The following is a 26,238-nucleotide window of genomic DNA, read 5'->3' on the forward strand; positions in this document are numbered from 1 at the left end:
GTATTATTCATCTGGAAAACGCGCATTTGTAGGCAGGGAAAGAAAGGGGGTTGCTTGCGCGGCGGGATGCCAAAGAGAGCCAGCTGTGTTTGTTTTGTTTTGCGCACACAGAAAACTCTCTCTCCCTCACACACTCACGCACACAATCACACAGTAGGTGGATGCAGATCAGAAGTTGCAGCAATCTGTGGTCCCCGCACATTCAGCACCAAGGACAGATCTGGCCACATCACACAGCATCACAGAGGAGAGACTCAGGGTGTGTAGCTGCTTAGTTTTCAACTGTTGGTGCCTTTTACTTTCTCTTTTTTCAGCTGAACCACGTCGAGTGTTCACTTAGTTTGAACATCTGTCTTTGTTTCTCTCTCAGGTCAGACATGTTTTTTTGATGATGAGCTGAAAATTCAGTATGAAAAAAAAAAACTGCATAGATAATTTTTCAGGTCAGCCTCAGAGGCTAGTTCATCCCCAAACACACACACACACACACACACACACACACACCTCATACTGTCTCTAGCAGTGGCGATCTGCTCTCCACATCACCGCTATAATCATCTCAATAATTCAGTTTCTAAAATGATAATCTGTCCCCAAGCAATTTACCCCATCTATTATTCAAGAAGGACAATTTTATTATTTTTTCGTTGCCCACTCGCCACTTGTTTATTCAGTCAATGTTGAAAATAAAATGAAAACATTCTGAATAAGTAATGAAAACATACCAGCTTTCAGATTAAAATTGATTTTTTTTTTAAAAACTTCTTTCTCAAAAGATGAACACAGGGGAGACGGACACAGCACGAGAGACAAAAGTCTGCATGTGACAAAAGGATATTAGATGAGGGAGGTTAGATAGGTCCTGGCATAATTACAACCATCTAGACCAGGTCTCTGAAGCTAAATGGTTCATAGCTGCAGGTGCCTTTTCACAGGCTGGATAATAACACAGAAAGTGATTAAATTGTTGTCAGGAGGAAGAACTCCATCTCTGTGCTGCAAAACCTACCAAGAGCATAATAATAGCTGCTGCAGTATACTGTATTACTGTAGCAATTGGATCAGTGGGTGGGAATGATTAAGTAATTAAATGATGCATTTGAGAGATTTGAACTAAATCCTGCTCCCAAACATTTCCTTCATTCATCTTAAAGTTGCGTGTTTGGTTACTACATCACATCTGCTTGGGATGATCGATTTTTATAAGTCATGGCGTGATGAATCATAAAGTATGTTTGGCAAAGTAAATAATGATATCATGTGTGACATAAATTGTTGTTTATCTCTTGTTTCTTGAACGTCCCCATGTGGATTATGTTCCATTTTAGAGAGAGGTTTACTGTCTTTACTCTGTTTGTAATCCAGTGTTGATGGATCGTTTTTGATATTATGAAAAACAAATAAAAGAAAAAGTGATTTCATAAAGAAAAGTGGATTTTAGGGTGATGTAGCTGTCCAGATTAGTGTAACCGTTGCTATTGGTGCTTATCTCGAGGTCTTTTGGGGGAAAGAGATGAAAGAAGTATAAACAGGTGCAAGGTCAACACCAAGAAGCCATGTGCTTTGTCCAAGCAGAGCGCAGTAACACCAGCACAGAGTCAGAGTAATGCTTTTAGCTGTATTGCTTTGGGGTAAAATATAAACACATAAAAATGAAATTTGAAGTTGTTATGCAACACGGAGCCATGCTCTCTGGCCCCAAGAAATGTGAGCAAACAAGTTTTTCTCTCCATCATAACAGCCATCTGGTGCTGGTTATATAATTAGACATAACAGAGCCCAGTGCTTTCCAATTCTTTAGGAAGGAGAGAATAGTAGTTTCAATATTGTACATTTGTGTTTGGGTTGAGTTCATTCTACTGTATCTACTGTATAATCACGCAGAAAAGCCTAGACTTCTTCTACCCTGTGGGACCAAAGTAGCATTACAAAATGTCCAAAGTCTAGCTCTCATTATGAATTCATTATTCAGTGCTTCCCACACAAACAAGTCTCAGAGCCATATGCTTTAAGAAGAAAAACCTTCACTCCTCCTCTGTGCAGAAACACACTGTACCTTTTTCCCATCACCTCTACTACTCCCTTCTTTCCTCCCCTTCCCCTCCTCTTCTCTTCTGCTACAGGCGCACACACAGAAAGCCTGCTCAAGTAGCCCCTCAAAGCACATTGTTGTTCTGTGGCCTTTACCAGTCTCTCAAATTAGCATTTTCCTCTGGATGCCACAGGTTCACCCTGTAAGCATATTGAGTTATGCTGTGATTTAAAAAAAAAAAAAAGAAACACTGTAACAGCTGTTGAATTTATAATGAGGTTAGTCATGGTGTGCATGAAATAATAATAGGGTTTGGATGAAAATGATTATTTGTTGGGCAAGTCGTCGTGCTAGACGTGACAGCACAACAATCTGTGACACTGGAGATACCAATCTCATACAAGCAGCTGCCAGTAGCTTTTATCACAGTCCTACACACTACGAAGCAGCCTCGGTTCTGTCTGCCCCGTCGGGCCGCCGTCCACCTGTTGTGTTGAACAGTGTCTCCTTAATAATGCATTCAAACACAGTGGAAATGGATTCTCCAGCACTGGAGATCAATAGTTGTAATTTCATATGTTGGCATCATGCCTTGACTTGCTTTTTCTGCTGTAGTGTGGTGAATGCGATTAGAGGCAGTTAGTTTAATAGAACTTATAGGACGTCTCTGCTTTTTGGGTAACTGTCGAAATGTGTCCACAGAATTTAATATCAGCTGTCAGGAACTGAAGGTTGGCACGGATGTTTGGTCAGAGTCTTTGCTTGTGTCCAAAAAATCACTGCCTAAAAAAAATAAACACTAGTTTACACTGCACTGAGCAGTAAACTGTGTGATTCTGTATGAATCAGTGTGACCGACTAACAGGTGTAGTGTCGCACAAATGTAAATTTTTGTATCCTTTGGAAGTGTCTCGTTGTGTTGTGGGATTGTTGGCAGACAGCAGTGTGCATTTTAGCAACATTTTTTTGTTGCATTGTGGAAATTTGAGGCACTCTGTGGTGCAGAGAATTCGAAAAAGAGTCAATGCAGTGATTCTCAATTTCAGAGACCATTTTTCTATTATTAGTGAACTGACAACCCCTGACTAAGTGACATATCTGATGGATATCATATCATGATTTTTACAGTGTGAAAAGAACCAGTGTTTTATTGTAAACATATTTCAAAACCTTTATTTATTTAATGGAATGTGTGATTTGTCAGACTTCCCAAAAACTAAAGCTACAGTGCGATGTCGCTTTGCTCTGATATGTCCAAGTGACATTAAGCAATTGGATAATTAGCACAATGTAAAAACATGTACATTATGCCTGAGGAAGCTTCAGATCACCAGCTGAAGTTTTCCATCTCAGTGGAAGCGCAGTGTGGAACTGTCTCTGATACATACTGAAAGGTATTTCATCATTTCTGTGAAACGAAAGCCTAATTAAGCGGCCTCGTTGTGGAGCAGGCCACAGCCATGGTTGCCATACCAGAGGAAAAAAAAAACACATCTGCCATTTTGGGGTCACTGGAACTTTAGTATGCAGTAGCTGGTTAAAGCAAAGAAAATGTCATGCACTTGCCTGCACAGTGTACAGAAAATAACCCAGAGAGGCTAATTAAGACAAAGACATTCTTACTCTTTCCATCGCCTCCTCCCCTTTTTTCCCTCATTTCCCTCCCAGTCTGCAGATGGAGTTTTTCTTACTGTGTGATGCCGTCCTTATGTTTTATTAAAGGTTGTGATTTAATTATTTTTTCCTTCTGCATGAGCTGAGCACCCGTCTGAAATTGATACAATGCATCATCTGACATTGGGATCGTTTTCTGTGCTGATGTGACAGCGTTCTTCTTCTGCTGGAGATGATGAGGAAATATGCATCACTGTGCACATGGAAGTGTTTTTTTAATTTTTTTTTTTATTGCTTCATTGCCCAGAATGTGATGACTGGTAACAGAATCTCTAAATTTACTGTTGTGCACGGACAGAGGGATTCTTTTACCACTCACTCATTCATCATTTAATTTCTCTGATCTGATTTGCTCAGATATTCATGCATTCATGCAAAGTTTTATGATCTACTATTTGTGCAAACTTCTTGTGCGCTCATGCCGTCACTGATTGCGTTTGCTCTGTTGTGCATGTTTGGATTTTATAGATGATCCATTTTTATGATAATAATACTTTTCTTTGTCTGTTTAAATGTTTGCTACTCTGAGAATGTAACTTTCTGTCACTGGTGTTTATTTTTCTATCTCAACCATAGCTACTGTATATTTATATGTTCTCTCTTGGTACATAATCAATAATATAAGTTATATAATAATATTCTATAACTTTTGTAGCATTTGTGATTATCGATGTGTAAAATTTAGCCTCTGGGGTGTCACAGTGGTTATCACTGTTGCTGTCGCGTTTCAGTTCGAGGAGCTGAATACAGACATAGAGGGTAGGCAAACAAAAAAATATCTTTAATAACTTAGGCAACTGAGAAGGTCCAGGAAAAACAAACTGAGTCTATAAGTCCAAAGAACAGAATCCATAATAGAGAGCACCGGGAGAAGAACCAAGACAGATACACAAGGCAGGACAACTAGACAGAGGTGAACCCAATCAGCGTAAAACAGATTCAAAACTGTCAAAAAGAAAGGAAGTAAAGTACATAAGAAACAGAGAGGCAAGAATTACAAAATAAAACAGGAAACAACAAACTTGAAACCATAACAGTTGCCTCACAGTAAGAACGTTCGGACCCCAACTGGGGCCTACCTGTGTTGAGTTTGCATGTTCTTCCCTTGTCTACGTGGGTTCTCTCCGGGTACTTCCTCCCACAGTCTAAAGACATGCACTTAATGTGTTAATTGCTTTGTCTCTCTGATGTCCGCCCACTGATGAAAGGTGTACCCAGCTAGGACGGGCTCCAGCCCCCTGTGATAAGGATAAGCAGTTACAAAAATGGATGGATTTGGCCTCTTTGACCTTTAGTTGGTGGTCTCATGTTGCTCCTTTTGTAATTGTTATAACATAACCTTAGCTATAAGTTCTTTTCCATGGATACCTTTTCATTATTTTGACTCCCCATCATCAGTGTAAGTCTTTGGATAACAGGAACGTGTACCTCACTGTCTGTCAGAAGTTAGTCTACAGCACATTGATTTCTCTTTGTCTTCTCAATGCCATTGCTGTTGTATTGTACTGTCTGTGATGAATGCAAGCGGTACAGTGGTCTCTCAGTACCTGAAGGGATCTTACATTATGAATAAGGAATCAGAAATTCTCAGTATCACATCACAGGCGGCCTTGTGGATTTGATTTCAATCTCGGCTCAGATTCCTTCAGCTGGCTGCAGATTCAACAAACACCGTGTTGTTCATATGTATTGCTCTAAATCTCGCTGCTTTCCTACAGGAAAACTTGCTTCAAGTAAAGGATTGGGTGGCGATTTTTACAGCAATTTGACAAATGAGGCCTGCAAAACCATAAATTATTATTAAACACACCCCACATCAGAGAGACTGCAGCCTTTACAAACCACCACATTGCATGACTGTGATTTATACATTGTCCCTGTGGATCCTGGTAATCCACAATTGGTTTTATGTTTTGCATACAAAGTAACAGATGTAAGGTTCGGCTCAATGTAAAAATTGGATTTAAACGTTATGAAATACCATGGAGATTTAGACCACATGCTGTAGCCCTGTACCGTCTGACGCTCACTTTTTCTCAGTGTTTATTTATGTTCATGACATGTGCTTTATTTACCAGCCTTATTATATGAAAATGTTTATTCTATGTGTTTGTGGCATGGATCCATGATACTGAGCAACTAGCCAGACACGAGCAGTGTGTAGGTGGGAGCCTCAGCTGTCACAGAAGCTGTGGAAGCATGATGTTCTGTCAAGAGATACAGTCTAATGAAGGGATGTACTCTGGCTGGGCAACACAAAAGGAGTATGACTGACTTGCTCAAGGTCTCTGTCTGGCACCTTCTCTCTGCAGGAGAGACTGAACCTGAACACATAATGCTGGATAATGCCCAGCAAGAGGGGAAAAAGAAGAAAAAGTTATGCTTTAAGAATCAATCCCACCCACACTGTTATCTAGGAAGATTACTGTTTTAGTGATCAACAGCAATTACAAAACTTAGAAAGAAAGACCTTCAGCTGGTGTCCGATGATTGTGTGTCTTCATAGCTGCATTTTTATGTTAATTAGTCGATTTGAAATTCTGTGTGAAAAGATTTGGCACAATGTGTAACCTGTCCCGTGCACCATGAATCTCATGTCATATTTCAAAAACTGAGAAGAAAAAGCTTTAAAAAGTTCAAACCCAGTTTTTGAAAGCTTGAAATCTAATAAAGTTTTAGACTCGTGTAATGCTTTGACAGGCTCAAAAGAAACTTCAGATCTCTGCAAACATCATCACCACCAAAGAGTGCTGCAGTCGTGACAGTTTACAACCGCAGCGCACCTAATGCAGTGCTTCTGCAACATATTTTCAAATTCAAGTTTCAAATTTGCCACTGTATAAGTTTGTTTTCCGGGTTTGAAGCCGTGTACATTTTTAATGGAAGATTTCGATCAAACATTAAAAGTTGAGTCTTTCGAAAGGGCCAAATCTTTAGTTTGAAACTTTTGCAGATGTACTGAACATTTGCACTTGTATTGCAGATTGTTGTTTGGTTTACAACAGACAACTTTCAGAGATGTGCCCACGCAGTTGGCAAAATCACATTTGTAGTCGTGTTGTGCCTCACAGCTCTGGTTTGAAACAGCTGGTCTGAAATACAAAATAAAATAAAAAATCTGGCATCCTGGATGGAAGGAGATTTGCCAATTACATGTTGTATTAGGTTGGACCGACTGATATTAATGGGATACCTGAACAGGATACCTGGCTGTCCTTGGGCAATACCTGTGGAAGCCATAGACGTTGAATAAAATCTGCAGCAGATGTTTATTTATCTTCACAAAGTTATAGTTTTGGTTTTACAATGGAATCACATTTCTGAGTGGGACCAGATTTTCATCTCTGCAGCAGATTTCGTATTATTCGACTGATCAAACGTTGGTGGCGGTAATGCGCAAAAGTGCAGAAACCTGTAAATGTAGTGAAGAAAAAGAATGGATGGATGTAAACAATGTGGGATTACGGAAAGATCTCAAGGATGCACACACTGTGTTTTTCCAAACATAATATTGTCAGTTACATTAAAGATATTCTTTGGATTGGAGCACAAGGATGGATGGATGGAAGCATGCCCCAAGCATTGCACTGATCAACAGTTGGTGGTGATAACGCGCCAAGATCTGTTCAATATGCCAAGAATGACAGAGCAGAAGAAGCCTGCCCCTAAGTACAAATAGATATAAACAACATATGGTTCACAAAGGTCTGCTTTAAAGGTTTTACACATTCAACATGTTTCTTAGACTGGAATGTAATTAGAACTTTTGTCCACAGGAATTTAAATAGCACATGAAGGAAGGAAAGGGCATTATCTTCCATGCATATATTATCTGTAAGTAACAAAAGGTCAAGGAAGTACAAAAATAGCAGGTATATGTTTGAGCGGTTGGCTCCAGGACAAGTTACGAAGGAACAGAAGCCACATGCACGCAGTCACGTACTGTACGGTCCAGAAAAAAACCTGGATCATTACTGATTTAGTAATTTAGCAGTTGTTCCCACAGAAACGCAGAACCGTGTGTAGCAGATTATCTAAAACCGTCGCATCGTCTTTGTGTCCTCATTGAGGTCAGGTTCAGACACCCGGCTGCATTTGATTACTCCTCATCAATCCACGTTCATATGTATTGTGAGCATTAAAGGCTTCCAGCTGCATGCGGCGTCCAGCAGACACGCCACAGACGAGACTGTCTGGCTCTGAACTGAATTACAGTATAAGCGCAAGGATATTACTGCGATGTAATATGGGAGAGGATAATCTGAGGCCGTGGAAGTTAAGATGCATTGATCTTTCAGTACATCAAGGTCACTTCCTCAATCCATGTCTGTGTGTGTGTGTGTGTGTGTGTGTGTGTGTGTGTGTGTGTGTGTGTGTGTGTGTGTGTGTGTGTGTGTGTGTGTGTGTGTGTGTGTGAAAGTGAGATGTGACTCTAGAAAAGCTGAGGATAAAATCGAAGTTGCACTCGCACTTCTGATGCTCTGTAGTCGCACCGAGTCTGTCTTTTACCTGGGAAATGAAAAGACGGCCACAATGCCGTCCCTTTTTAACAAAAAAAGAAGTAAGAGTGGTAAGAAAACAAAATGTTTTAGAAGCAATGACCTTCAGAGAATCACACCTTGCTGCTTGCAGATCATGCCGATCGCCAACTTGTTCAAAAAAAGTCCCAAGATGATGCATAAATCAATGCCTCACAACCTCTCCCACATCTTTACTCTATGAACCCAGATGTGTGTGTGTGTGTGTGTGTGTGTGTGTGTGTGCAGGTTGAGAAAAAAGAGCAGGATCAGTGCCTCCACATGAAGGCTGCCTCTTCGAGCCTCTGCCAGAGAAGAACTAGCCTTGCATCTGAGCGGAATAATAAAATTGTGTCAGAAAAGTGCAGGCAAATATTTCTGTAGCAGCCTCGTCTCCTCAGCCGCTCTCCTTCATGCTCCCACTGTTTTGTAGTCTCTTTGCCCAGATTCGAACGTGGTAGCGTACTATTTTCCTGTCTCATTCTCCCATATTGCTCCACTGTGTCTTGTTAATGCAGTGACCACTCCCCACAGAAAACCCCATATCGCACCACACAAACCACACAGGCCTCCTCTCAGACGAGAACCATGAGAGCCCCCACTTGCACGGCGACATCAATAATACAACTGAAGCTTCCCCCCACCACTTGTGTCTAAATATAGACTCCTTTTTTTGTTTAATATTTTATTTGGCCCTTCTATCTCTCTATCTCTTTCTCTCCCCCCTTTTCTCTATCCATTGTCTTTAAATAGGTGATGAGGGAAAGATGTCAACAGATGAGTCTAGGCTTCCACCTTCCCACTTACTTCACATCAAGTATTCTTTTTTTTTTTTTTTTTTTTTTTGTACCACAAACCCCATTTCTTCAAAATGTGTTCTCTGCTGCTCAGTGGTTGCTCTCCTCGGGCCTTAAGTGTGTTAGCTTTGTACTCTGTGGCCTGAACTAAAGAGGTACAACTGCAGAGTTAAACCATTAACCTGGTTGAACTGGTTGTTTTTTTAGTCTTTGGTCCAGACTGAACTGTTGCCATGATTTGATTGGTGGTTCAGTTCACAAGCAGGTCAATGATGCCACCCTCCACACGGCTTCAGACTTTTCTAACTTGCTCAGATTTGGTTTATTTGCTTCTACCAAGGGTAAGTAGGCTTGTACAGGATGTTTTATTTTGAAAGTTGACCATATTGTCTATTCTGTTTCTGTGTCTATCTTCTATGTGCTTCGTGTCACAGCATCCGTCCGTAATAGAACAGCTGCAGATTCTCTGTGTTGCGCAGCGTAAAGCTGCTTCTGAAACATGGCGCAGTGCTTCTGGTGGAAAAACGATCATTGTCTAGAACGGGCACGACCAGCTCTGTCAGCCACGGTGCAGCCGGAAAGTGTTAGAAGCCTTATCAGGTGGGATTGAGCAGTTAGATCTCAATAGCAACACCAAATTTTGGAGAGACCAGCAGGTTCCCAGAGGATATATGCCAATGATATAGTAGATCCTTGGGCTGAATCTGAAATCATTACCTCATTCACTCATTTCCTCCTCCCAGTATAATAGATGGTCAGTATTTTGCCTTTTAGTGAACAGTAAAATGACATCATCACAACTTTGCCTCTGACTTCTCCTCTAGCACCACTTGAGGTTCACATCTGTAGTTTTAACTGAAACAAACTTATGTTAAATAGCGATTGATTGGTGATTCCCATAACTTTTTATTTAATGGCACCATCAGGGCAAAATATAATTTGTCTAATACCTTGGTTTATGACCAAATAATTAAAGAAAACATCTGTACTTTGTCTTTCATGCAAATGGTAGATCATACCTGCTGAATATGAGCATTTAGCATTGTAGTGAACATGGCAGCAAAGCACCACTGCGTGCCTAAGTATGGTCTAATGGAGCTTGTATGGCTGTAGATTCTTGTTATGTGAGTTTAAATACTAGACAAAAGTTTATATATATCTATATATATAAAAATTTTTTTAATATAAATGTCAAAGTAAAATAGAGATAGCACTTTAGTAGTCTGTCAAAAGAGCACAAAAAAGTTGCCTACTTTTTATTCTCTGCTCTTCAAGCAGAAGGAAATGCAATGAGACGAGTGTCCCACAGTAAATTTATTAAAATAATTGTCTTCCCACTGAACAAATATAAGTTACGTCACGTGGGACGTGATTTCAGAAGCGGTTGCTGCTGCTGCTGCTGTGTGTTTTTTAGTTATTAGCTGATCGTTGTGGTTCAGACCTCGCCTCAGACTGACTGAGAGGAAGGAGGAGATGTCCGCTCCACTGAGAGTTGACTTAGTGTTTGTTATATAATGCATCCTAATGGAGCACACAGGCACCTGCTGATGGCCAGATAGTGCTGATGCTGGATTCGGCCTGCTTACCCATCACTGTCTTCATTTGTAATTTGCGTCTCTGCAAGTTGTTGCTTTTGCAGTCATGAAATGTATTAAATTAGCTGGAAACAAAACTATCAGGACAGAAATCAGTGATACATGCATTTACAGTGACTGCCTTTACCCACTGCGTGTTGACTATTTTACTAGCATTACAGTTCAGCTCATTATTCACGTCTTTTTAGCCCTTTGCTCCGATGCATTAACTTCAAACAGTTGTAAACAATGGATTAATTCTCATTGTTTTAGCCTCATAAATCATTCCAGGTTGTTGTCTTAAGTCTGCAAACATATTTTCACAGGCACAGTCTAATGAGGTGTGCAAATTGGTTTTGGCGCGCAGGATTACGTTAGTGTTTATAAGGCCACCCCGGGTATGAGGGCAGGGTTTACCTGAACAGCATCTTACATCATCTAATGATGATGGAGTTTTTATGATCAGATGCAGGTTGGGTCATGTTTACAACAAAATGAACCCTCAACTGAGCTGTGGCATAAAAATTTATAGTTATGTAATTCCATTAGTGCAAAATAAAAATGCACAATGTTGCAGTGTAATTCTTCATTGCTGCGTGCTGTATTCTTTATGAGAAATATCTTAGTTTGTTTGTGCTTTTTCACACTTTTCCAACCAATCAGAAGTTGTTCACCACTGAAGTGTAAATATAACTGATGCAACTACAGATTCGTGATGCCGGAGGGGACTTTTCAGAAGCACTGGATCCAGTAACCGTCTACCTACTTTAAAATCAATCACAGCACAAAGCCCTCTGTTCTCCGAAGACTGAACTTCTCACAGAAGCTTTCTTTTTTCTCTCACTGACCTCAGAGAGATCTGTCTGTGAGCAGGTGAAAAGTTTTCCAAATCTAAATCTGTAGAAGAAATTTGTCTGTTAAAGTACTCCAACTTTTTGTACTGTAACTGAACTGATAATGTACGAACTCGTGATTCCACGCTCTGCAGCGTGCTGTGTCGTAGGTATGAGTGGGCGAAGGCGTGCTTTCCATTCAACCTTCATATCTTCTCACATCAGCAATGTCTTTGTATGTTTTGTTGCAGCAGTCAGTTGTAAGTAACTGACTCATGTACAGTGAATTCTCGTAGACGTCTCTAAAGCTCTGGAGCAAAAAACATCCAAGCAGAACAAGTCGAATTCATTTGCAGTTTACACAGTTTAGTGAATGCAAGTAGTATCTTAATGTGCATGTAGAGAATGCAAAGTTAAAACAAACTGAATTAGATCATTTAGCGACGGCACTCCAAGAGTGAAATATCTTCAGCAACTACAACTCTTGCATGAACTGTCATGTAATGTTGCTTTCATGGTCCCCAGGGGACGAATCCTACTGACTGTCAATCTTCTGACTTTTCATTTAGCGCCTCCATGAGGTTGATGTTTGTTCTGAGTGAGATATCTCAAAATCTGTGGAGTCCGTGGAATTTGATCCACACATTCATGCATGTTTTTATTGCTCGGGATAAATTAGTTTGATTCTAATTAGCAATTAAACATGTTCAGCTGATGATTAAAGCATGGCAGCATTTTAAGGCAAAGCACTGTGGTGATGAAATTCTGCTGCCAGCAATAACAAACTATTCTCATTTTAAGAAAGAACTTTGTACTTTGTACGAATACAGGCAGTAATCATCTGATAATAATTAGCCTCTTTTGATTAGTCTGTGAGTAACAGTCTTATTTTATGCTGCACACAGCACGAGTCTGCGAAACAGCAGGGCAGAGTGAAAGGAGTTGGTTACCTCGTGAGAAGCTGGAGGTGTGCAGTCTGTTGCCTGCAGCTCTTCATCTAACAGCTCGCTGTGGCTGCTCCTTCTTTTTCCATTACTCCCCGTAATGTTTGAAAATGTTCAAATATTTCAAAGATGTCAGGAATGACCACCGTCTTGTCTTGTAGATGCTTTTTTGCAAAAGATTGCATTTGCTTTGACGACTTCATAATAAAATCAATTCGTGTTTTAACAGTTAAATGTGTGGTTTGCATTAATAGTACTGCAGGGAATGTTACATGTGGTGCTTTCCTCAGTGGGCTACAAGCTTAGTCACAGTTGTGTTGCCTCAGTGACTTAACAGATACTTATTTACCACCTAATCCAACCACCCACCTATTATGAACCAAAAAAAACCTTAACAAGATTTCAGCAGCAATTATATTTACTCCAGTCTAACAGTATGTACTGTAAATGTTAATTTTCATGACCGAGGGCTGGTGTGACACAGTTTCCTAATGAATCCTCCTTCACTTAATTATTATTGAACCCTATTGTCCGCTGTGTGTCAAGGACAGCAGACCTTCAACACGGGACAACTATCGTCAGCTGAGACCAGGACACAAACATTTCTCCAGAGATCGATGGAGACAACTGTGGTAATGGCCTTAACAGCCAAGCATGGAGGGCGATCAGTGGCCATTGATCCGAGCGGCTGGGGAACCGATGTATGTCCGAGTTAAAGGTAATGTTTCACTGATTTCTGAGACCTGTGTGGTCAGTAGGAAGTGACCAAAGTATCACACTGGGTCAGTAAGAGCTCTCTCCTCGCTGGCACCCTCAATTATTTACTTTGACTCTCCTCCTTTCCTCCTTCCCTCCCTCCCTTCTTCACTCAGTCAATGTATGTCTGCTTGCCTCTGTCAGCTTCCACCTCTCTCTCTTTTTTTCTCTTTTCCACCACACGTTTAATCAACTTGGGTCGAGCTCTGTTCAAGGGTTTGATGTTTCGGCTTTCAGATGCTCATTCAATTTTCCACCGTTGGCATAAATTTGCTGCAGCAGTGAGACCACTGAACACAGGAGCGAGATTCCATTAGTATGCTGCCTATTTAGCGCACGTTATTTTTAAGCTTTGCTTTGTGCATTTTTCTCAACACGGACTTCAACTACATCAGGAGTTCAGAGAGAGAGAGAGAGAGACGCTGGCTGACTGAAGCTACACGAGTGGAATTTCATCATGGGAAGGTTTTTGGATCTTTAAGCTTTGGCGGATGCTAAAAGCCCGTCCGTACTCTCCCAGAAGGTTTCACATGGTACACTGTAGTACATCTTCACGAACGGCCTGCGGGTACTCTGCATATACATAAAACACTGCCTCTATATTTACTCTTTAAAAGCCCTGTTACTTCTGCATTCAGGATGCTTTTGGAGCGGCTGAAGGCCGACCCACAAAGCGCCGTCTTTAGAGTGGATGCTTGTCAACGTTTAAAAAAAAAAAAAGAAGTATTTTGTCATTTTGCAATATCAGCGTTACCAAACAATCAAATGCCTTCCTGTTACAAGGCATCTGATAACTAGGACAGTAATGTTCGCTGACATACATAACACTCAGAGCCTGAATTATGTCATCAAGCGTGAGGCTTAATTTCTAACTCATTTTGTATGGTAGTTCTTGTAAACACTCAATAGTTTTATGTTAGTAGCTTCAGTGGAGCTTATTTGATATAGCTGTCTGAGTCAAATACTTTACTCTGCTGTAGTCTATTGATGTCACATTAACTTTGTTCAAGGCAGGTCGTCTATTGAACCCACAATATTTCAACATTGTGCAGGAATATAGACGGCCTCTGGGGCTCAGCCGCCTGCCTACTCTGGAGACACACCTCAGAGCTCTGCAGCTGTCAATTCAAACTCAATGTGCCTCACAGGTGCCAGCTCCACTCTGCCTCTTATAAGCCTTTGTGCATCGATCAAAGCGAACTGCCTGCCTGGGACTCAAAATGCAATACAGCGCATTTCTGCAAAGTCAAACTGACCAGTCTCTCAACTTACTGAAGGTTCAATATTGTCAGAGGGTTGAGCTGACACTACAAACCCCAGAGTGTAAGTGTGCGGTATGTACGGTGCTCTTTGTGCATGCATATCAGCGTGTGAGTGGCTGAAGAACGGTGTTTGTTGCGGTAAAATAAACCACTTAGTGTAAGATCAGAAGCATGTGCAGCATTGACTGATGGATCCCATGTGTATCAGCTACTTACATCGACCATGTGATCACTTTCAGTACTACAGGAAGCAAACTAAAACAGACTTCACTTGTGTGTTTACGTATGCCACATTTCAACACTACAAAGTCATCAAATCCTTCAAACTAAAAGAAAGACTGCATCGTTTGGAGCGCACAGATTTCTGATCTGACGCACATATAGACAGGGTGACATCTGTCTGTGCCTTTGTAAACCATTACAAGTCTGTCTGTTTTTAAAATATTTCACGACGTGACAGAATGACATTTAAAGGATGACTTCAATTGGATCTTGGATTGGATGTTTTTGTGTCAAATTGACTAATGGGGGCATTTATGAATTATGAATCTGTTCCAGTATTGAGTGAGAGAGCTACAGGCTGCAGCCGCAAAACAGGCAACAACGTAGTAGTCCTTATGGGTCCTGTCAAAATGCATCCATTGAATGAGCTCACATTGTTATTATGTTATTATAAGTGTCAGACCACATGATATTAAATGTTTTCAGTTCCTTTCACATGATCCGCTGAATGTCTAACAAAGTTTTGTGTTTTGTGGAGAGATGACTTGTCGCAGCAGTGAAAACGTGAGCGTAGTGCCGGCCAGGTAGAGTTTGGATGAAGACTTTGAATTCAATGGCCACCGTATTTATTTGAGTTGAAGTGTACAGACTACAAACTGAAGAGACTACAAACTGAAGAGACAGAGAGGCAGGCAATAGGAAGTGGGCAGTAAACCAGCTGCTACAAGGCTGTGGAGCTCTGGAGACTGGTGATGTTCCTGTGGGTTGTTGTGACCTTATGCCCACAGAGATTTCATAAACAGGATCTAGCAAAAGGTACAGAAAACACCACTGTTGTGCAGCACTCTCACTAAATACTGAAATCAAAAACTGTTGTCCTTATTAGACACTTTGACACAAAGACATGGGACTTGTTGTGGACACACTAGCAGCAGTAGGGGTGGCAACTTTGGTCAGTAAACCATCTGGTTCAGACTGAAACATATTTAAGAAACTACTGAGTGGACTGCCATGAACGTTTATTCAGACCTTCATAGGAAGAAGCCTACAAACTTTTCATCTGCCCACCATGAGGTTGACGTTTTTGTATTTCTGTTTATGTTTATAACTACGTCCCTATCAGCCTCAACTTAACATCACTAAGTTAGCATTTTCATGTAGACTCTTAGTTTTGTTAAAGCAACAAACTTGCTGCCTTCCTCCCTTGTTATCTTGTGTTAGTGTCAGAATAAAACCATACAATAAAACTTAACAGGGATTGTTTTGAATCATGGCTAAGAAGTTAATACGTTTTCTATCTGTCTGTTTTTCTGCAATATATTAATAGCTTTCACATAAGAATAGGTTTCAGCATCATATTTTTTAAAATGATGGATATTCTCTTGTAGTTACTTTACGACAACAACAAAATGAACAGTATTATCATGTATCCACGGTGCCCATTGTAGGTTTTCCACCCATAAAAGTTCTGCTTTTGATTAATCATGTTTACTGCAAATAACAGTGCAACGAAAGAAGCAACAAAACAAGCTGGCAGGAATAAAATGAATGTGTGAGATCCAGAGGAGTTTAACTTTTAAAAGTATCATCAGCACAGCCATTTGTCTCCCCACTAGCACTGAACACCGTCTCAGCTCTGTGCCATCGTGACTCACTGTGTGTCTGTGTGAGCGGGCATCTGTGTGTGCTATTTAAGGCGGTGTGGTCAGAGTGCACGGCCCGCTGTGTCTGTCTGATCTCTGATGGGAGAGGTAGCTCTGGTTGTGCGGTCATGACCCTCCCACATAGTACTGGGGCTGCGGTGGAAGGAAATGTGGAATGAATTTTACTGAGCACAATGCCCGCTCTTTAATATCCGCTGCTAATGCATCTGTGATCGAAACACCTGCTGGTGATCGCTTTCATCTCGCGCCCCGAAAATGATCCGATGTCATTGTCTGAGTCTGCTTTCTTCTCTCGATGGGGCACTACAGAAAAAGAGTTGGTGGTCTTTTGAAAAGCAGAACAATTGTACTGCATCAAAATCTTTCATTAGTGGCATCTCAAAGAAATAAATTTTAAGGTTTGAAAGCTGCATTTTTTTTTTTTATCTTCTGAGAGAGTGAACCTTACAGACATTTAATAGCAACAGCTGCAAACAGTAAATTGAAAGTTGAAGAGACACCGTCTTCGCTGTTGGACAAACTGCTCCCAGTTCTGACCTAACCTGACTTTCTCTGTCCCCACTAACTCCTGACCTGTCTTAACCCATCGATTTGTGTTCTGTTCCCGCTGGTTTGTTTATCTGACCCAAGGCTTGGCTTGAATCTATCAGGAAGACTTCACTCCACTCTCTGCTCTTGTTTCAAATGGACAGGACATTAGAGTTTCTTTTTAGGGCCAGCACGAATTGCCAGTTTGCTACATAAAAGGCACCTGTCTACGCTGCTTTATTATCACGATTTTGGTCTACAGCGCTCAGTTCAAATAACGAGCAAGTCGCTACCAGACTTTAATCATCATCAGCAATTACTGCCAGTGATTGCTCACAGATTTGGCATGTTTACATCTCAGGAATTACCCGGTATGAAGCGAAGCTAAGCTGGAATAATAGAGGGTAATACATTTTTAATTGTGACCTTTTATCCTTTCCTCTGTCTTTAAAGGTCATTCTATGATTGGGCAGAACATGTCCCTGACTTTCTGGGGTGGATGTGAAAGTGTCAAGTCCAGCATGTTCCTATGCAACTCAAATCATGGCAGCACGGAGCAAAGTGTCCTTGAAACATATGCTCTATCTCTAATTAAAGGGGCGCTCAAGAAAGGCCCAAAGCATATACCCACTAATTAACGGTGTTCATGGAGGTGATTGTCATTACAGGTCAAGACATATCTATCATACAATGTGTCACTAGGGGTGGGATAGGAAAGTTCCAATAACTTTCCATGGGAATTTAAGCTGGGGGATTTTGGAAACATTCTAAATCGGGAACTTTCACTGGGAATTATGGACATTTATGGGAAATTGGTCAATGAAATGATGCTATCTGTCTACTGTATACTGAATATATTTTCATCTGCTTTTTGCAAGTTAAACATTAATACCAAAACATATTTATCATACCATAATATCATCAAAACTTTCTTCACTTCATGTCCTCCATGGGCTCAAATGTGTGGCTTCAATAGAGCTCTGGGCTCCAGAGTCTGGTCCAGAGTTCTAGAAATCATCTGTGCCTGCAGTAAGAGGTGGAATAGCATAAATATTCAATTGTGGTTATTTTAGTCAAGAAATACATTTATACAAGTTATTCCTGTTTATTCCAATACATTCCTGTTAATTCCCATGGAAAGTTTCCAACTTTAAAAAGTCTGGGAATTTTGCAACCCTCTGTGTCACCCATATACTCAAATATTGAATTAGAATATTGTAGAGTAAAGTTAATATTGTTCATGTCCCTTATGCCTAATGAAAGATGGAAAACAAACTGAGGCACAACATGATATTTGGGGGAAATGTATCTGAGTAAATGATGACGATGTGATAATTTTCACTCTTAAGGCTCAGGCAGAACGTGGGCTGAATTATAGACGCTTTCTGTCTGAACATATCTTTAGATCTGCCATCATTTTTTCTAGTAATTTACAAGATAAAAGATTTGAGGCAAATCTAAAATAAGATCCTTTTTTGTAGAAGACAAATGTTTACTCTGTGTTCCCGTTCCTATATCTTGTCCTGACCCTCGGGTTTTAAACCACTGAACTAGAGCTCGCTCTCTAATGAAACATGTGTTTCTTTAGCCTTGTTTTCTGATGCTTTTACCTGCAGCCCAGTGTTTTTTTCTGAGAAGCGAGTCTGATTGGAACAGTAAGGAACTTTGGCACCCTAGATGCATGTTGTTAACCCAGATCTTCACTGAATCAATACTGAGGGTTGGACTTTAGGGTACCACACGTTTCCTCTTTCACACTGACAGGCCACCTGGGCTTGACACAGTTGTTTTGGCTCAATGTAGGAACTTAATACGTTGTTACACAAAGGCATCAACCGTGAAACAGCCTTTCTGTTATTTGGCAGCACTCTCCTTTTAGAAAGCGGAGATGTACTGTAGGACAGTATCTTCAATCCCTACAGTTTCCAGAAGTTCCTCTCGCGGTCTCAGTGGTGTTCTTAGTAACATAACCTTTGAAAAGACGTTATTTTTCTGAATCCTCGCAGCAAGAATTCACTTGTGATTGAAGAGTGGCCTTGTAGGCAGAACACATCGATACAAACCACAGAGAGCTGATCCAACGTGATGCCATGTGCACGGTGAGCAAAATTTGATACAAGTGGATCCATTAAACATTGACTAAATGTCATCAATCAACCTGTGGAGCTGCAGTCCTTGCAAGAAGAACAGATCCAAAAAGAGTTGCTGACATTTTGGCAGTTTCTGCTCTGCTCTTCTAAAATAAATGAAAACATTGTGTGGCAGAGGCGGTTACATTTATACCAGCTCGAGCCATGTGTTTTCACAGTCACATGCACCATCCTTCTGTTTATTCATGAGCTTGTTGCCCTGGAGAATTGGGAAGAGTTGCACACAAGAAGTAAGTTTACAGCGATCCCAAACTGACAGATTCCCCCAATCTCTTTTTTTTCCCCTTCTCCATCACCACAAGGCTGCGTCCATCCAAATCTGGAGGCCAAGTGCTGTATTATTAGTAAAGGGTACTCCTCATGAACAGAGTGTGTGGGTTGTGTACAGTTCACACTCACAGACACAGTCGAGCAAATGCCTCTCCAACGCCTTTTATCTGCTCTTCACACACAGCTGGAGGCTGAACAAACGGGCACAAAACTTGTAGCCAGTGACATCATTGTGTGAAATCTTCTGAAAAAGAGTGACAGTGATTTAGTTTGGTATTTGTCTCGACATATATTGGTAGCACTTTTTTTGTGTGTTTGTTTGTTCTTTTTTTGCACATCAGATGACAAATTCTACAGCACGAATTAGCCCACCCACAGTTCAAGTCATCCATACAGTGCTCACATTGTGGTGGTGTTTACCCACAGTCACGATGCAAAACTCAGGTCATGCTTTGTTTTTGTGTTTTTCAGCTCATACTTTTTTTTTTTTTTAATTGCGTTCTCCAGCACAACACTTCCTCGTCTTTCTTTAGAATTAAGTTATTTTTGCAACCTGTCATTTCTGATACAGCGAAGTTTTCATTTATTTGTATGCTATCAGATGTTGTTCTCTTCCTGTCCTCGTTATTCAAAACTTATTTTCAAGCAGGATGAAATCTTTTCTTTTTTTTAAGCATCACTGTTTGTTTGCCTTTACAGTCTTATTCTGGCCCTGCATTGCAGTTGCAGAGGGGAAGAATAGGTATTTGTTCCCTGTAACCATGGACATTCAGAATGAAACCTTCACGTCGACAAGAATGGCAACAAGAAACACTGGACGTTTCACATTCTACTGACATAATTATATATTGCATCTCTCACAAAAAGCCTGAAGGTTGTTTGATTAGATGGCTACATTTTCCTTCCATGATCCCAAGACCTAATAAAAAAAACAATTCCAGCAAGATTCATTTTCACATGTTATGAAAAGAAGACATAGGATTTTCTATACACACAGAGTACATTAATCTTATGTTTAAATGTTGATTTTTAGCAAAAACTGGCTGTAAAATCTCCAATATTTTTTTTTTTTATCTGTGAAGGTTCTCAGCTGTCCAGGTCATCTTTCTTTGAGAAGGGTTGAATCTGGGGCGACTGGACTCGGTTGTACTGAAGAACTGAAGAAGCCTCTTGGATGAGAAGTGAAACATCTTCCACAACCAACTCGCCCCAGATTCAACCCTTCTCAAAAAAAAACAAAAAACCTAAATCATCCATCCATTCTCTGTCCAGATCATGTTTAATTTAATTCATGATATCATAAGAAATTATTGTTTTATAACGCTGGAAAGTGCTGACAAAACTGTGATTAAAAACAAGTAAATCAATACAGTTGTTAGTGATACAGGCATGATGTAGAGGACAGGAGGCCTGTGACCTTTGCCACAGTCCAGATACCAGATGCTGACGTGGTTAAAGCCAGCTGGTGGGATCAATGGCCTTCATAGCAGCTGGTCATATGAGGAGGCTTAGATCAGAAATAGCTCATCTACCAAGGTTTGATTCATCTCAAAATGATATACAGCAAAATAGTTTGTTGGTCCATGTGAGCATTGGAAACAACAGTAAGATACATTTTGATCAGAAGCTAAAGTAGGACTACATCATTTCTTGATGACGAGCCCATGAAAGACGTGACTGTAGCTGCAGGCAGGTGATAAATTCATGGAAAAAGCTGAACAGATGAGTGGAGAAACATAACGAATACAGATGCTTCCACACAGGTGCACTGCATGGTGCAATTAAGCTGTTAACTTCCAATCATGCTCTCTGACATGTATAAAAAGCTCTCCACGCCCACTTGACTCTGATTTTGTCTCCCAGCACAGATGGCAGAAGCTTCAGACACTGATTGAGACTGATCAGTCACCAGTTGAACACATATCGGAGATTAGGAACTGATATGTTGGACAGCACTCTTCATCAACATCATCAAGACACCGAGTGAGGGAATATCACTGTATCGTGTAGGTCTGTAGTTTAGTCATGATGTGTTGCCATATAAGCTATTCTCATTCTGTTGCCTCCTCTGAGTTTCTAACGAGATGAATCAATCGATGATACGTCTGCCCTGTCGAGCCCACTGTAGGTCTTCACGTTGAGAATGTGGGTGTCACAGTGAAATGCTCACTCTCACCCACTAATGCGCAACTCGACTTGACTCATTCTTATAACACCACTCTCCTCCTTCTATCTGCACAGGAGCCAAATCGCTGAGAAAAAGCTCACTGCACAGCAACTGACTCAAAGGATTGTGCAGTTGTGTTTTTGTTTTGTTTTTTTATTTTCAGCTCCAGTTTAATCTTCAGTATCTGCACACATTCGCTCCTCCCTCTGTTCTTACCAAGCATACATACATACATGTGTGTTCGGCATACCAACGATCACATTTGCTGCCTCTCTCTCAGGAATACTCTTCTCATGAGTCATGTGACGCCAACCTCCGCTGCCCTTTTTCGTTCTGCAGCACTTTCTTTCAAATTGATTTTGCAGGAGAGCGGGCCTGACGATTGATAAATCGGCATGAGTGTGACAGCTGCATGACCAGACAGAGGCTTGATACACACTGACCTCATGTGTATATATATATTTTTTTTTATTTTATTTTTTCCGCAGTCCTACAGCTGTCAGCCTTCCCTGTGAATTATCAATCGGGCTTCTCCTAATAAAACATTTATTTCGTTATTTAAGATCAGCTTTTTTTCCTCCTTATTGTGAAGGCAGTGTATAAATCATTACTGGGGAGAGACAGAGAGAGAGAGAGAGAGAGGAAAGGTCGAGGAATAGAGGGGGAGAAAAAGAAAGAAAAGGGGGCTGACATTCACGAGTGGGAGAGGAAAAAAAATTAAATAGAAGAATTGATGGAAGAGAGGCCGGCTGTCTCAGGAGGAGAGAGGGAGAGAAGGTCGAGGGGATGAGGGTCCGCTGCTCCACAAATTACCACTCAGCTAGTCGTTGGCGTTTCTCGATAATTTGCAGCCCAGGGGGAGAAGGAGATCTGTAGTGATTGTAGTGGATAGATATGAGAGGGGGAATATATTGCTATGGACTTTTCACTGGGTTTCAGTGGCAGATCTATAAAGAGAGTGCTTATGGGAGAAAGGGGCAGGGTCAGAGCCATCAGCTGGGCGTTGGAGGAGTGCGAGCCTGTATTCATGCTGCTATCAGTATATCCTTTATCGATGGCATGGAGATCACAGTTTGATTAATGTGGAGTTTAGCTACATACTAATAAGCTTTTGTTGTTTAACACACACTACAGTTTAAAAGTTTGGGATGCCTGACACAAAAGTGTGATTTGTTACAGTGAGATAGCTGGACTACTCTGATGATTATAGGTTGTAGAAAGTCCTCTTTACAAATATATGTTATCTTGTATGAAGGATTTGTAAAAAAATAAAATAAAAAGTCGTACAAATGTTGTACAATGCTTTAACTAGACTGACAAAGAGTTAATTAAGATTCACCAGTCATTAGTGAAAGAAAACAGAATCTCAGCAACAAAATTTGTGCAGATTTAATTACCAGCAGTTTCCTATTTTAGTGCCAAGTGCACAGCAATGCCCATAACAAGCTGGAATTAACATATGTGGTGCTTTCATTGTTTTTCTAATGAAAACGATTAGATCACAGAATATCAGCTGAACCTGCTCAATCTAACTATTGCAGAGGGACACAATATCGACAAGTTTATGAAGTTAGGTGTCAAAATCAGGTAACAATGAGCAGTACTCTCAGCTCCAGGACTGTGGGGGCGTGTCTACTGAATGTGCTGAAGCCACGCCCACTCACGAGAGAAGTCATTCAGCCATTTTGAGGCGACTGAAACGTGTCAGATGAGTTCAGAAAATGACATGACTAACTTTGAAACACTCTGAGCGAGATGAATTCATCTCTATCTCTCTGCTAGGGGTGCAGGAGTATGCTCAGGGTGGCCTCAGCGTGTCATCGAGCCACCTTTTAGGACCGCCCACAAAATCCTGGACTGCAAACTGTTTTAACCTCTAACTCCACATTTAATTAATATATCGTTCAAAATCTTTTCACATTTTTTCAGCAACTATTTTTGTTATCATTACTGACTGATATGTTACTCATTATTACTTGTGTCTGACTCTATATTTGTATTTTACATGTTGTTAAGTGTTGATTTCTCACCGTTATAACACTGGCACTGTAGTCATGGTAACCTTGATTTATCGTCTCATACTGCCCACGTCTCTTATTTCCAGGAATGCAGTGGTTCTTAGAGGGACACTCGACTAAACAAAGCCTCGTCTTCTCTGTCGACATGTCTAAGAGGTGTGCAGATGACGTCGTCTGACATTGGCTTCAAGGTCTGTAGCTGTGTTTCAAACTCAACTGTTGAAGAGGAGACACAAGTCTGATTAGAGGATAGCCATAGCTAGAAATGTAATAAGTAGATTATATTCATGCCTAGTATTTCAAAAAAAAGTTATAAACATATATACATAGGCTGAGCTGGTAGAGTGGAGGCAGTTACTATGAGGTGGCTGTGACTCACCAGGCAAATCAGGTCATCCACTTGTCCACCTGTCCACATGTCAGGGACACTGGAGACCAAATTGCTTAGACCAGTGCTTTGCATGCACAGGCACGACACTGTGGCCCTGGTTCATGGCATGCTATATAGCATCATCATGTCCCCGACCTCATTCATCAGTGGGTGACTAAAGGTGCTATATAAATGCAGTCCATTTACCATTCACACCCACTTCGTGCCACGATCGCCATGGCTGTCTGTGCGGAGGTGAGCGCAGGTTTCTCCCTCGAGATCTGTTTTCATTCTTTATGCAGCTATTCCTGTCACTTTGGATGTGAACAAATGAATGCAACTCTATGAAAGTCTTCTGTGTGTTTTATTATGCCCACATTTTTAAATGATTGTCGTGTCTCGCCTCTCTCAATGACAGTACACTTTCCTCTCTGACTTCAAGTGTAGCTGCTCTGCTTTCCGACGTGCTCAAACCATCTAGCCTGTTTCAAGGCTTTTAGTTTTATTTTTTCCAGGTTTTCTTTTTTTATTTTTTTATTTCTGATGCTCACAGTGTTGAAAAATCTCTTTTAGTTCCGTAAAGCACTTTTTTTTAAGTTCGGAAAAGCCTGAAAAAAAGAGAAAAACGATGCAACATTCCTCGTTGCACACTGCAACATCATTCTTCTTTCGATGTTTAAAACACGCCGTGGCATGCCGAAACAATTCAACACTAGATAAGACGGTCAACTGTTGCCGCCCCCGACGTCTGTTGTGCTGATATTGTGTACTCTGAACCCTAATGAGTCATGATGAACAGTGACACTGTAGCATCTGTTCTCCGTAGTTCCTCTACACGTCCTTCCCCTTTGTCTTTGCTTGTCAGGACGCTTGTAACAATTGCTGAGATCTGCGAGGGTGGCAGCGTAGGTCAGGCTTTTACAAGCACTCAGCGACAAAGTCCAGAGAGTGATGGAGTGTCCATCTGCACAAATCTATTGAACATGTTGACAAGCGATTCATTTCTCTGCCTTCCCTATGTTTGGACAGATAGATGCCTCCAGTCCACTACAAAGAGATGGATGTCAGCTGATATCTGGGTCGACTGTATTGTCTACTATAGCGTAAGTGGGTCAAAGTAATGTGTGTGTGTTTACATTCATATGACAGATGTGTTCCTCGGTATAAATGCAGATGAATGACACAACAGCCTGTTTAGAAGACTGATATGTATTTATGTCATTCACTCCTCTGTTATCCATCATGGTTGAGTTACCTGGGGTTGCTGCTGAGTATTTGTGTGTGTGTGTGTGTGTGTGGGTGGGTGCTAAATGTGTTGGTGTTAGGTTGGTGCACCGCTCTTCATTACCCCCTTCACAGCTGCAGACAGACTCCTCAGCAGGAACACACCAACTTTTAGTACTCACCTTTGCCCAGCCACAAACACACACACACGCACACACACACACACACACACACACACACACACACACACACACACACACACACACACACACACACACACACACACACATCCTAAGACAGTTGAGCTGACTGTAGCACATTGCCACACGCTGCCTGTCCCTCACGGGTGCTCTTATGTGCTGTCACCCCGGGCCTGACTCAGCCAGCCACCGGCTCGCCGACGCTCTCCTCACTGCACCTGGATGCAACTCACAAAACCGTACCAACTTAATTCATTTCTCCTGGAGAAATTTACTTATTGCACATCATTGTGTTACCCACCCTTGGAAAATGTGCTGCCTCACAGTTATCTGCAGACCCGGAGAGACTGCAGATTTTTAATAGCTGGAACTCTGCTGCAGACACTCGCCGGAGCAGAATTAATGCGCTGCTCTCCGGTGTGTATGTGTGTGTGTGTGTCTCTTTTTCGGTGTGTGTGTGTTTGTTTGTCATGGTGGTGGTGGTGGTGGTGTTACGGCATGTATTGGCTAAGGCTTGTACTGTTCTCCTCGCTGGCAGGCTGACATTCTCCTGGAGCAGATGGTGCCGACTGAGAACATGAACGCTGCCATGCCCTTGGATGGGACAGGAAATCTCTCTTCCCCTCATTTCCCTTGATTGCCTTTTTTGTTCCTCTTGTCCTCCTTTTTTTTTATCTCTCCACTCCCTCTCTTCTGCTACCTTTTCGTTTCTTCAGTTCTTTTTTAAATGAACCTTGGGGGCCTGCAAGAGAAATCTTGGATGCGGCTTTACTTGTTTACAGCACAGCGCTCTTTTATAAGAAAGTGTTATGCTAATAAACCCACGTTTTTTCTTTGGCATTTTTCTGTGTTCTCCACTTTGTCTGGAGTTTGTTTGTTTCGGCGTCCCACTGCTAAGCTCCTAACCTCTGACCGCAGACCACTGAGAGAAGCTGTAACTGTGGCTTAGCCTTCATTAAGCCTGTATTCTCTGTCCAAGCTGATTATTAGTGCTGGTAGTTAACCCAAGCCTCCACATGTGACCCGACTAACAGCA

General features: G+C 41.2%; 1 long non-coding RNA gene across 1 annotated transcript in view; it reads left to right on the forward strand.

Annotated features, from left to right (window-relative positions):
* LOC113747105 (uncharacterized) overlaps positions 1-26,028 on the forward strand; it is a 49,453-nt gene extending 23,425 nt beyond the window's left edge. The window contains exons 2-5 of the long non-coding RNA XR_003463344.1: positions 12,918-13,089; positions 23,495-23,599; positions 24,808-24,881; positions 25,741-26,028. This is a non-coding gene — a long non-coding RNA (uncharacterized LOC113747105). The remainder of the gene's footprint in view (positions 1-12,917; positions 13,090-23,494; positions 23,600-24,807; positions 24,882-25,740) is intronic.
* The last annotated feature ends 210 nt before the right edge of the window (positions 26,029-26,238 follow it).

The sequence above is a fragment of the Larimichthys crocea genome, chromosome XII (assembly GCF_000972845.2).
Source record: "Larimichthys crocea isolate SSNF chromosome XII, L_crocea_2.0, whole genome shotgun sequence".
Lineage (NCBI taxonomy): Eukaryota > Metazoa > Chordata > Actinopteri > Sciaenidae > Larimichthys > Larimichthys crocea.